At 38.7% G+C, this 14,336-nt stretch overlaps 1 long non-coding RNA gene across 1 annotated transcript; it reads left to right on the plus strand.

Moving 5' to 3' along the window:
- The first annotated feature begins 459 nt into the window (after positions 1–459).
- On the plus strand, positions 460–10,873 carry LOC119497405. Its single transcript, XR_005208912.1, has 3 exons — positions 460–582; positions 6,905–7,040; positions 10,742–10,873. It is a non-coding gene; the product is annotated as an uncharacterized LOC119497405 (long non-coding RNA).
- Positions 10,874–14,336: the final 3,463 nt, after the last annotated feature.

Consider the following 14,336-nt stretch of genomic DNA (forward strand, 5'->3'; position numbering starts at 1 on the left):
TTATTTCTAAGAAACGTATGAGCACATCTCTGGTAAACACAAGATTTAAAGTGGTGCTTTTGTGTGAGTTTATGTGTTGAAACTCAGTTTTACAGGTCTGTCGATTAGGAATGTTTTGAGAACTTTAAATCACAACAAAAGCAAGTGCTTATAGGACAGAAACAAATAAGCAAGCAAAGTCAAAAAACAAAACCACATCCAGGTTCAAATCAATTTCTATTAGATTAATCATCAAGATAGCCATCTCCAAGGGAGTCTTTTAGGCTTTGATTAATTGGTTCACAAATAAAAAATTATAAAGTAAAAAATAAAAATAAATTAATTAATAAATGAGTAAATTAAATAATAACAATGGAAGTATGAAAAAATACACTTTTGCTTGCTATTACTTGTTTTACCTTCAAATTCAGCCCTGAAAGCATAAAAATAATAATTAAAAAAACATGATACAATTTCCAGATGAGAAAATATATTGGATTCCTTCCCCAATGCCATATTTTGCATGGAAGTCACCATTTCGCCTGTGAAATATGACTGAAAGTGATTGCAAAGCTTTCAGTGCTGGTCATGTGATCACATCATGTAAGTATTTTCATGATTTATCTATTCTTATACACAACAAGGTTATCTTTTGACTCTTGACAGGTTATCCACCTTTTTAGTTTCCCTACCTCGGCATGCTTAGAAAATGATATCCATAACCCAAAAAGTTCCAGCCAGAGACGGCCCTAGGCATAGGCAGTATATAAAGGCGAATGCTAGGGATGTCCCGAATGAGGGAGGAAGAAAGAATTTAACATTTATAATTTTGTACTATTTTTTACAAATACTATTTTAATGCTATTTTTTCAAAATATTGCCAACATTTTTGTTATTAATAAATAAATAATATTAATAAATAGGCCCACAACGCCCACTGCCATGGTGCATTATGGCTGCGATGCAAGAGGCACCAGCTAAAATCTTGCCTACGGCACCACATTGGTCAGAGTCGGCTCTGGCTCTAGCAACACCTGAATTTTAAAACTTGTTGGATAGAGTGAATAATAGTTCATTATAAGCAGAACAACTATAAGCTTTCAACAGAGCTACCATGAGGCTGCTGCTGCTGCTACTGCCTCCAGAAAAAACACAAATCTCACTGATGCCTTTGCACTCGGTCCCTCGCCGCTGCAGCTTACACATATCGATCTCCATAAACATGCTCATAAACTACCTTTAACACCTCGCGGCCCGGAGGCTTACATAGTGCCACTGGGGCCCGGGACCGGAGATTATGTGGTTTATCTAATAACCTCCTGGCAGCATCCGTCCCATCTCTCTCTCTTTCTATAGATGAGTGGTCAGTACTCACGTCTCCCCATAGTGCCTCTTCTCTGATTTACTACTTGTGTTTCTTCCTCTTTTAGCTTCATCCCCCAACCAGCAGCATTAAAGTGGCTGCTCAACATATGGGCAAATAAATGCTCTTTGTCGCCATTACTGATATTAATCCCTCTGACACACACACTCACACACACCAACACGCAATCTCAGGCACTCCGCCCTTGAGTGAACAAGGCAGGGCGGAGGCAGCTAAAGACAAACAACTGACATGTAATAGATGTGTGTGAAAGCACTACAGTATGTCGAGTATGTGTGTGTGTAATGTGTGCACCTGCTTTTATGTGTTTGCATGTGTATAATAAATATGTGTGTGGCTCCCATAAAAATACACCTACCCACCACTAACCAAAAAACAGGCCTTGCATCCAGATGTGACCGGACAGGTTGAAGAAGTAAACACAATGTGATGTGTGTTCTGTGCACTCAGTTATTCATTAAACAGAATTATTCTATATAAACTGGATAGCAGACCTGTGAAGCGAGTAAGCAATTGATATTCCCAAGACTGAGAGGAAACTCTAGAGAAGCGCCGAGTAAATGAGATCCCCAAGGACTGAGTTTACAGTGAGACTGGTCATCTTTGTGGATGTGCACAGAGCAGAGCAATATTCCTCGGTGACGTGGAAACAATTTTAATAAGGGGACATACAGTGTGTTATATATATACTGTATATGGTCAGGTGGAAATGTGAGTTGATGCTGGACCCTTTACTTTTCATGGCCACCAGTGGAGCCTAATGGGTTTTTATTTCTAGGCTATTATGCTGCCGGTTGCACCAGCTGTTAACAGGTTCAAACTTAACCAGAGACAGTATAGGGAGTGGACGTAGTCACCGTGATGTCACCCATTGGTTTGTGGACTGCTGTTTTGAAGATTTGAGTTCGGCATTTTGGCCGTCACCATGTTGTTTTTTTGCGACCAGAAGTGACACGAGAGGGTGGAGCTAAGTACAACTGAAAGCTGAATAAGACATTTTTAGGCAACCAAAATGTAATAATTAACTTTCATGAACTGAAAACACACTGTGAAAGGGTTAAAGTTGTAAGATGAAAACACGGACAATGCCGTGGTAGCGACCTGTCAATCACAAGGTAGCCACGCCATAAAGCATACCCTGCTTTATGGTCTATTTGACTCTAAATGGGACCATAATTTACTAAATGAACATCATGCTGTATTGAAGAAGACTTGAAACTAGCGATTGAGACCATAAACTCATGTTTACAATGTTTACTGAGGTAATAAATCAAGTGAGAAGTAGGCTCATTTTCTCATAGACTTCTATACAATCAGACTTCTTTTTGCAACCAGAGGAGTCGCCCCCTGCTTGCTATTAGAAAGAAAGCAAGTTTAAGGCATTGGCTTCACTTGTCATTGTTGCATCCCAATTCTGGTTGTTAAAGGGATAGTTTGGATTATTTGAAGTGGGGTAGTATGAGCACAAAATATTCTAAATATAGTGTACACTCAAACTGATATAGATCTTTTTAGGTAGCTAGAATATGTTTTGCTGCTGTACCCGTCCACAGCAGTACATTTCTTTACTCCTGTGTCGGTGCTCCTGTCTTTTTCTCCAAACTGGGTGCGTGCCGGCTGTCATCTACTGTAGGTAATACACTGAGTATGGATAAGTACCTCATACAACCCCACTTCAAATAATCCAAACTATCCCGTTAAGTGGAAGAGTGAGATATTGCAGAAAAACAAACCCTGTGATTTCTTGAAGTACAAAATTACAGTGCTGCCATCTGCTGCCACACAATACACAATATGAGAGAGTATAATCATATGCCAATATCCCGAAGAAATCAGGCCTCTGGCGGGATAACTCTCCAATATAATGGCTATTATGTTGCCTTATTTTGAAGACAAGTTATCCCAAACCCCAGCAGCACCCTCTCAAGTGGAAATACATTAGTGGATCTGCCTGGGACAATGCAGCCTGACAGACTGGTGAAAGAGAACCACATTCTCCTCTTTGTCTGCTGCCTTTTGATGGGATTACAATGTGAACCAGTCGAGGGAGGATCACTGCATATATTTGCTATAGAAGTTGTTTAATAAGATTAGCTTTATTGTATCCTATCGGTCTCAGACGTAAAGCTTTACTGGCTCATTCTTTGGACAATATGATTATCCGCTGATGCAATCTTAACGAGCCAAAGCCCATCAAATCAAAGGAGTGAACCATACGGCGAGAGAGCATGAGAAAGTTTTTACCAACACACTTTTTGTTTTTGAATATTCAAATTAGACCTTGGGGTATACAAAAGCGGATGACCTGTGCAATGAGGTGTTGTCTTCTGTAAGGAATTCCTCCACATACGTAAAACAACAGTTTTGAAAAGCGTTCATAGAGCTCCTCTTTAGATCAGGTTTAGTAACGTTTTTAGGGACGGCAATCTCAGTCTCTTGGTTGGTCGCTTTGGTCTAGACTGAAATATCTCAACAACTATTGGATGGATTGTAATTAAATTTTGTGGAGACATTAATTGTTCCTGGACGATGTATCCCAATGACTTTAGTGACTTTTCCACTAGAGCCATCATCTGGTCAAAATGTCTATTTGTCCAATACTTTGAGGAACAAGCAATTTTATAATTTCTTAATGATTTGAGTTTTTTCAATGTAAATAGTTTGGCAGCACCTAGTGGTAGCTTTTGGTGGTAACAAGTGCACAGCGTCACCTGACCTTTCATCGTAGGGAAGCTCTAACTGAAGGCAGATGCGCTGAAAATTAGTGGACTGTGGAAGACGCCACCAAGGAGGGTGGAAAATAGGAGATGTCACACGTCATCAACGCGTCATATCTTTGGGGTACAACACATGTCACTGTCCACTCATATTTAAACATGAATCCCAATTAGTATACGACTGTATGAAAATAATACGCAAGAAAGGCATATCGTTTGTTTTCTAGAACGGCCGAATTGTGCATCGCTTTAAAAGTTGCGGCCGCAAGGAATTATGGGATGGCATTATCTCCTTTCCTTTCATAAAGGATGGTCCAGTGTATCCTAAAGGAGATAATAAAGGAAGCTTTGAAGCACCTTTCCTCAGCTTTTAGAGAATTCGAACAGCTCTTATCATGGCTGCTACTCAGATACTTCCGGTTCATTTCCCTCTGTTAGGAACCTTCCTAAGCAAAAAAAGACTTTTCAACCTCAGCCAAAGGTCATTGGTTATTTCAGATGTATTTTTAAGATGCTTGCCATTAGATTAAGCACATCAAACTGCATGACTTTCTTATTATCAAAAGACCAGAGACGTGGAATACAGCTTAAATATATGAGAAACTCTCCACAGAGCAGCCTCGGAGGGGGAAAGTGGATCAGAGATCAGACTGATTAATCTCTTTATACACTGAAAAACCTTACTGAATTTATTAGTTTATATGCAGAAGAGTTTCTTCATCAGTGTGACTGTATACCTTGAATCAGTCCCTCCAGAACACTACACAACATTTATGCATGTGAGTGCAACATGAAAGCATCATGGCTGTCAGACTTTATTTCCACGTGTGAACTGACTCTCAAAGCTCAGGAGCAGGACGGTGACGACTCTGTCATATCAGCTTTCCACGTATCCATTCATCTCTCCCTCTCTCTCTCGCTTTTACTGTGTCTCTGGGCAGGTAAAAAAAAAATAATCCTCATATCCAGCCTATTAGTCACAGAGGATTAGACCCCTGGCAGAGATGGGAGGTGAGCAGAGAAAGAGAGACAGATTAAATACCTCACGGTATTATGAGGTAATGTTCAGGGGCCCCAAAGAAAAGTGTCATCCAAGAAACTACTGTGTAGATACAAAGATAGGCCTCCAAGTTGATGAATGGAAAACATTTCCAGCATGAAGTTTATTGCTTCACGCGCAATCAATGCATTTGTATCTGTGTGTGTATATGAGGCGGAAAGCACACAGCTTTGTAGAAACTCCCTGATGAATAGCAGACTCAGGCCAACTTTATTATCAGTGTGGATAGAGATCTCTCCACCTCCAACCCTTTGAGAAGCTCATTTGAAAGTCAAGACTCATTTATCAGCGTTTGATCTAATTAAGCAACTTCTTGGAGCTGGGATGAAAGCAGGGACCAGCCATTATCTGACTCCATTAGCCACAGGCGCGGCATTAAAAAAAACAAAAAAACGCTTCCCATCCTTCACAACTTTTAGGGCCAACTTTTTCTGCTCCTGCAGCAGCTGTTAAGAAATTTGATCATCTCACCTTTTATTGCTTTGCTGCTGGCCGGTCCTCTCACTGTTTTCTTCTTTTAACGCTCGTTTTCTCTCCTGAAACTTTTTACGTGATCATTGCTGACTTGTTTAGGCTTCTTAATTCCTGCTGCCACAGGTCAACTTTTAGATTATAACATGATCTACTCTCCTCATGTCAACATGTGATGCTGCAACCGATTCGACTGTTATCAGGCCATTAAATAGGTGTCATCAGTCACTATAAGCACCATAGATGTGGGTCAGTAGGGGCCTACTATGCCTACTACGTTGTAAAAGTGAAAGTGAAACTTAAAAGCAACATGTTCTAACATGCTGTGAACCTGAATGAAACGTCACATTTTGAAAACAAACAAAAAGGCTTCTTAGGTTTAGGCAAAAAAACTATAACTTGTTTAAGTTTAGGCAACAAATCTACAACTTCTTTAGGTTTAAGCAACAAATCTACAACTTCTTCAGGTTTAGGCAAAAAAACTATAACTTTTTTAAGTTTAGGCAACAAAACTACAACTTCTTTAGGTTTAGGCACAAAACTACAACTTCTTCAGATTTAGGCAATAAAACTATAACTTCTTTAGGTTTAGGCAACAAAACTATGACTTCTTTGGGTTTAGGCAACAAAACTATGACTTCTTTGGGTTTAGGCAACAAAACTACAACTTCTTCAGGTTTAGGCAAAAAAATTACAACTTCTTTAGGTTTAGGCAATAAAACAATAACTGTTTTAGGTTTAGGCAAAAAAAACAGTTTAGTTTAGCCAACAAAACTACAACTATTATACGTTTAGGCAACAAAAAAACACTTTAAGTGTAGTTAAAACAACTACGAACACAAAGACAACTACACATTGTTGGTTTCACACAGGATATGGATTCTAGGCTCCTGGGTGATCAGCATCCCCAACCTTCATATCGACCTCCACCCTTTATGAAGTTTCACACTGTATATAGTACAACGCCTGACTTCCGCTTCTGCTCCTGTCATAAGTACTACGGTCGCTAGAGATCGCCATCTTGTTCTTTTATACCTTCTTTTGGTGATCTACCATGTGAATAGAAAATAAAACCTACTAATGGATGTAGTAGGCCCCTACTGACCCAGATCTATGGGGCTCATAGCGACTGATAACGCCTATTTAATAGCCTGATAACAGTCTAATCGGCTGGATTCTGGCAAAGGGTAGTAAATACTCTCTGCTCTGATTCGTTCCTGCTTGTAACTTCCCCTAACTTCTGTGTGTGTTCAGGATCAGGAATTGTCTCTTTCTCCCCAACCATAAAACTAGATCTTCCCTCTTCCCACTCCTCGAGGGACTTCAGTGACTGACATGGAGATTTATGACTGGCCTGATGGAGGAAGATCAAGTTAGGGTCAGAACAAGCGTGAAACTGGATTATGAATTATGTTCTCCGATTCCAAAAGTGAGTATGAACGCTGCAATGCACCAGTAGGAGCTCCCTGCTTGCACATTAATGTATGATGCATGGGTTTCAAGTGGATTAATCGTTTGATATGAATAGCCTGAGGGAGAACATGTATCAACGCAGCCTGAGGTTAGAGATCCCCTGTTTCATCCATTAGAACAGAAAGACATGAACCCCCTCTGCTGGTGATTTTAGGTATTACAATATGGCTCATGAAAATACTAAAAAAAACATGTTTTCTTTAAAAAACAAACATATGCAAAATGCTTTTGCTATTGAGAATTGTCCGTTACGGTTTTACCAAATGACTTGACTGCAATCATTTGTTGTTATTACCAAGCATAATTACACTGCCACCAGCTATTTCTAGCATATCTATAGTCCCTTGTGTTGATTGCTCAATATCCAACCGCAGAGTGCCGTGCATACTCAGTAATCATTGAACACATCACAGGAGTCATTTTCAGTAGGCCTGCAGGCGTCTGGGAACATTACCACTGGGAGAATGAGGTGGCAGCAGTTTCCTAAGATGAGACATGATGAGGAGACCAATTAGGAATGAAAGACACCACATTCCCTCAGTGGAGAGAGATAACATGGTGGAAATGTACTGCTGGAGTGTAATTAGCCATGTTTACTGTCCACAAGCTATTAGCACTAATTTGTGATGCTTGAAAACAAGCCGTTTGAGGTAATGGGCCCCGGCCTTGTTCAGTACAGTTAATAATACTACTGTCATGTAATTACACGCACAGTTCAGCAAGCTGTGTCTTGACCCGTCGCCATTCATTTTGTGGGAATCAATAATGGAAATGAACACTAATAGTCAATCCATCATCTGACAGTTCGGCAGGTTGGGAGAGTGCAGTGGTGGAAGAAGTATTTAGATCATTTACTTGAGCAAAAGTACCAATACCATATTATAAACATACTTCATTTCAAGTAAAAGTCCTGCATTTAATGTCTTAAGTAAAAGTATTGAGGTATTAGTAGCGAAATGTACCAAAGTATCAAAAGTAAAAGTACTAGTTCTGTAGTAAAATGTCACCTGTGAGTGATATATTGTCCTATATGACCAGTGGTGGAAAGTAACTAAGTACATTTACTCAAGTACTGTACTTAAGTATAATTTTGAGGTACCTTTATACTTCTACTCCACAACATTTCAGAGGGAAATAATGCACTTTTTACTCCACTACATTTATTTGGCAGCTTTAGTTACTTTGTTACTTTACTTAACTGGAGGTCTATTTTTATTATTTTTATTAAAAAGAATAGATTAAGTTTCATCTAAATGTCTGGAAGAGCCCAGTAATAAAACTGTCAACTTATATTTTAGTTCCTTTTTGTGAGTTGATAGAAATGTAACTGATTGTGTTAAATGGACATAATGATATTGTCTCGTATCGATTGCAGGCCCTTGAAATGAATCAAATCCAAAGTGCATTGTGGCAGACTTTGTGATATCAGCAAATATCGTATCGTTGTCCAAAGAATCAATATAATATTGTATCCTGTGATTTACACCCCCATTTGGATCACCCACATGCAAACGTTGCTACATTCAGCTTTTATACACTATGTATTTATAGCTGATGAGCTGCTCTTGATCCCATACTGTATAAACCCAACACATTTAAAATGGTTCTATAAATGTATAGATGTATCACACTGACTGTAATTACTGTATAATACAGACGTGAGTGTAAATCAAGGATGCATAATGATGCAGACGAATAGAAGAAGGAGATTCAGGTCAGCATGATCATTCTCTGGTTGATGTTAAATGCAAAATAGCCTCTAATGCACTAATCTTCCTCTTTACTGATTTTACATATCAATTAGTATGCATAGTGCAGGTCTGTATATTTTCAGTGAATTGGATTGTCAGCGGAATTTAAATATTAGCTGTGACCCTCGAATTGATCGCTGTTAATTAAGGAAAGGAGTTGATTGCGAACGATCAAATATTCAGATGAGATTGAACAGAAGGCATGTTTATCATTTCATTTAATTACTCAACAAATCTATCATTTAATGTGTTTACAAATGGTTCTGAAATGATGGGGCATGTAATACATAGATGTGAGTAGCACACACACATTTACTCAATCACACGCTGTAATATGAAAATAATTATTAATTTGGCAAAAATATGTCAAGTTAAGCTAATGAATGTATTTAATTTGCACAGAGAAGTTGCCTATATTATTATATTATCTGTAGGGCACAGTGTTATACTGTAAAACAAACTGATAACAAAAGATACTGGTCTGGTATACAGTTTGTAGTGGATGACTGATAGGTGAAGTGAGAACAGGTGAGCAGGAGGTCAGGTGAGGGCAGGGCTAACGAGGGACAGGTGAAACTAATCAGGGCGGGGCAGATATTCAAAACAGGTGGCAAAACACACAAAGACAGGAAGTGAAGTGATGTGAAACGAGAGGAGAGTAACAAAATAAAACAGGAAACATGAATGATATGAATGAAAAACATGGAGCAGGGCAGATTCTGACATATATCGAGTATATTGAAGCTCACTTTAATGATCTAGAGGTCAAAGATGATAGAAAAGCCGTCATGATCGCTTATGAGCTGACACGTTGTGACATGAGCTGGAGAGGGGGTCAAGTAAACAGGAAACCGAGGTGTCAGAGGACAGCCAGACCTGTATTGGGGTCACTGACATCACCAGTGGGTTTCCAGTTGAGCTCCAGGATGGGTCAAAGATGGTTTAATGGTTCAATGCTTTACCATTAATGCAAGAAGCCAGGTCATATGAAAACATTGAAAACTAAGGAGTCTCCACCGTAAACCAGAACCTTGTGTTTATGAGAATCATAAAACAGTGAAGACCTCCCCAGAGACACAAGTGTTTACCGTAAATCAGTAAAACGTAAATTTCTGGCAGCAGGGGCGCCGGAAAATGTCTGTTGAAAAACAGAAAAGTATTGTCAGATTAAAATATATAAATAGATAAACTGTAAAAAAAAAAAAAAAAAAAGAAGTTATTATTTTTACCATTATTAAAATTTATTACAGTATTTTTCAAAGAAATATCCCTGTAATTCCATGAAATATTTTACTTTTAACATATGTTAATTGTTAGAATAGAGTCATACACCTATAAAAAAAACAGAATAATTATCTTTAAAAAATTATAAAGAAAAGGTTAAGAAAGTACTGTCAACATTGTACTCAAGTAAAAGTACAAATGTATTAACATCTAAATATACTTAAAGTACCAAAAGTAAAAGTACTCATTATGCAGAATGTCCCATTTTATAATAATATATATTATATTATTGGATTATAATTATTGAAGCATTAATATGTTCATCATTTTAATGTTGCAGCTGGTAAAGGTGGAGCTCATTTGAATTACTTTATATACTGCTATGTAGCTCAATCTACAATAATACATCACAGTTTGATGATTATTTTGTATTAATAATCTAAATCTGCAAAGTAACTTGAAACTAAAGCTGCCAAATAAATGTAGTGGAGTAAAGAGTACAATATTTACCTCTGAGATGAAGTGGAGTAGAAGTATAAAGTAGAAGAAACTGAAAATACATAAAAATAAAGAACCTCAAAATTGTACTTGAGTTCATTACTTGAGTAAATGTACTTAGTTACATTCCACCACTGTACATTAATAACTGCATAATAAATGTATTTTCTTTCTCTAAATGTAGGTTGAGTGTACTTCATCAGTCATCACTAATGAAGGGACACCCAGACATCTAAGAACAAAGACAGTCACCTACATTGTGCTACTAGCCTCTACCTTTTACCACCCGTTATAAATCACAATAAAGCAGCTATTTAAAAAATACCAATCTATGTCCTACAAATGAAGGGCTGCACAATCTCAGTTTATATTGATGGAGGCAATTATGGCAAAGATGAATTGCTAAATTAGCATGTTAATGGGTTATTATCACACAATCAAGTACATTGGTCCCAAAAGGCTTCTCTTCCTACCGGTGGCTTGATGGGAACGCTCCCATGTGTTGAAGATGGAAAGGAACAATATATAACGCCTGACAACTGATAAATTGGAAGAATCTGAATTATGAATGCCGGGCTAATGAAGCCATATAATATTCTGTCTATAAGAGTGGCTCGATCAAATTAGACACGCTTTACTGTAATATGGGAATTTTTGCTTTGTATAATTATGCAATTATTTCCCAACATGTGAGAAGCAACTTGTATTTGAGAGAATAAAATTATTGCTAACTGCAGACGACTCGACTCCGCATCGCCAGATCAAACATTATCCACCTGCCATGCAACAGGCCTATTCAATTGGCGGCCCATGGGCCGAATCCGGCCCTTTAAAAACCCCAATCCGGCCCTTTTGATTTATAAATATGATTCATTTCTTTAATGCATCTTGCGATTTTTAGGTTGTAGCGGGCTCAGTTTTAAAGCTAGAGTGAAGATACTGATATAAAAAATTTAGAAAACCTAAGGAATCCATTGGTCCCAACCACGTCATACTAGCTTGTCGTGATGGAGGCTGAATAATGACGCCAACTTACGCTAAATTTTGGCAAGGAAAAACTGGTATGGCCATTTTCAAAGAGGTCCCTTGATCTCTAACCTCAAGATATGTGAATGAAAATGGGTTCTATGGGTACCCACGAGTCTCCCCTTTACAGACATGCCCACTTTATGATAATCACATGCAGTTTGGGGCAAGTCATAGTCAAGTCAGCACACTGACACACTGACAGCTGTTGTTGCCTGTTGGGCTGCCGTTTGCCATGTTATGATTTGAGCACATTTTTTATGCTAAATGCAGTACCTGTGAGGGTTTCTGGACAATATTTGTCATTGTTTTGTGTTGTTAATTGGTTTCCAATAATAAATATATACATTAATTTGCATAAAGCAAACTCCCGTGTTGATAAGAGTATGAAATACTTGACAAATTTCTCTTTAAGGTACATTTTGAACAGATAACGATAAACTGTGGACACTCATGCAATTTATCATGATTACATATTTTAATTGATTGACAGCCCTAGTTAAAAGCAATATTATTGTGTTTTTATTTAAATAACCTGCTAACATTTTAGTTAATTGATGTTTACATTGTTTGATTATTAGAAGATCATCACACTAAATAGCCCTCTCATTAGTTATGTCTTGTTAAGTACGGAAATACTTATTTTGTTAAAAACTTTTAACCAAGGCTGTTTAAACAGAGGGAATTTAGGAGAGTCAAACTGAATAAAAAATATGTTAAATACAACATTGTGTTTATTAAAACAACAACCTACTAAGATTAAAAGGGTGTATTGTTTATTTGTTAAATATCCAGCCCCTTGGTTTTTCACTTTTTCAAATCCAGCCCTCCTAAAATAGTAATTGAATAGTCCTGCCATGCAAAGTACAGTTTCAGTTTACCATTTGACCACTAGATGGCACTCTGACACCGCGGTAAAGCAGCTCAATGCTGTCCAGATGTTATTCAAATCTAAAGGTTAGCTGCTCCCTCAGTGCTCACTCTTTGCTGTTTGAAAGGTTATCATTTGCAAGCAGAGGACAATCTGATGTAACATTTGTGTTGCTGAATCATAATCGTGGCCTGTGACAGGGTGTGGAGTTGATCACTATCACAGTTTGGATGACACTCTAATTTTCAGACCCTCACAACAACGTAACCTGAAGGTGAACGTGGCGAGAAGAGGTCCATACTAATGTCTCTCCTGTTGTGCTCAGATAATAGGTCTCCTTTATTAGTTTTCCAGCGGCATGAAAAAACATTTTCTCACATTCACGGTGAACAATTTGTTCAGAGTTTTCTCCTGTGACTAAAAGTGTCAGTGTGTCACGCTGATGCCAGATTGGGGCCGGTGTATCGGCTCATGGAGGGATGAATCAAATGTCAGTGTGACAGCGAGCATACGAGAACAGATCCATATTTCTATTAGGCGGCACAGACAGAACAGATAGGACTGGATTGCCAAGCATGTTTGTGCATATTTTACTGTAATGCAGCTCCTCCATCTTCATTGACCTACAGAGGAGGTGATATAGATGCCCCCATGGACACACACACATACACACACATACACTGTCCCCGTCCTCCTCTCCCATTTGATGTGCATGTCCTGAATCGATCCATACAAAGCGAATAGATCTGTACATGCTTTCGCCACAAGAGCCACTCCAGGACTTCTCATTCGGGCTGAGACTGGTGTTATTGATCCATCTGCAGCTGCCTGAAGGGAATGACTGCCAGCGAAGATGAAATCTACTTGTTCACATCTGGTCCCAGTGCTGCAGAGGCCTTTAGCACGGTGCGAGCTATTGGCAGGCCACACATCAACTGTGAGCTCTGCAGACCCGCATGACACAGGTGGATATTGACTGAGCTGTACACTCTGAGGTGTAGTAGTAGAAATTACACTTGGTGCACCAGCGGTGAAGCTTTAGCGCTGTGTGGTTAAAAAAAAAATTATAGGAGGATCTTCAAGACTGTAGAGTTTAGCCATTTAGCATCCTATATCTGCATCTGGGTGGTTATAGCATTAAAATGGATTGAGATGGTGACCAGGGTTGTGTGCTGTGGTGAGTGTTATGAATGTGATGGCTCTGTTACTGAGATCTGAGAGGTTAGTGATGGTGATGGTGATGGTGTGTGATAGCCTATGATGCTCTTGTAGGAGACAATTAACACAAAACATAGGGAGCAGTACAGTAATAGTCATATAGACTGAATTATGCTTTTGTTGGAAAAGGTTTGGGGAAGTTTGGGGGAAAAAAGTTAGTTTTTTGCAATGTACCATGGGTGGGCACTGCACCCCAATGTGGCCGATGGGAGAGAAAAACACCCTCTATATCTGCCAGTGTTGTAGTACCCGAGATCGGTCTTGATTTCTCACTTTTTGAAAGTCTTTTCTCGGTCTTAGATGTCTGATTTATTTGTTAACATCAGTGATTAATCATAGAAAACAAAGGAAATTTCCCACACATAAAAAATGGCAATAAAAGAGGTGAATGAAGAGAAATCTTCATTTGTTTTCTGTGGCCGTTTTTATGGGAGTGTGAATTTGTGTGTGAGTTTGAGGAGTGCCTATGGTTTGCATGTTCCACATTTTATCGTAAGTGTATCAGGCAGTGTGGGACTCTGGTCTGGTCTTGGTTATGACTTGGTCTCAACCCCTAAAAGTCTTGGTCTTGATACACTCTGGTCTCCGTTTAGGTGTTCTTGACTGCAACACTGATATCTGGGGTTCTCACCAACTGTAGTTGCAGTGGGTGTGTTCTTCCCTC

Source organism: Sebastes umbrosus, chromosome 1 (assembly GCF_015220745.1).
Source record: "Sebastes umbrosus isolate fSebUmb1 chromosome 1, fSebUmb1.pri, whole genome shotgun sequence".
Lineage (NCBI taxonomy): Eukaryota > Metazoa > Chordata > Actinopteri > Perciformes > Sebastidae > Sebastes > Sebastes umbrosus.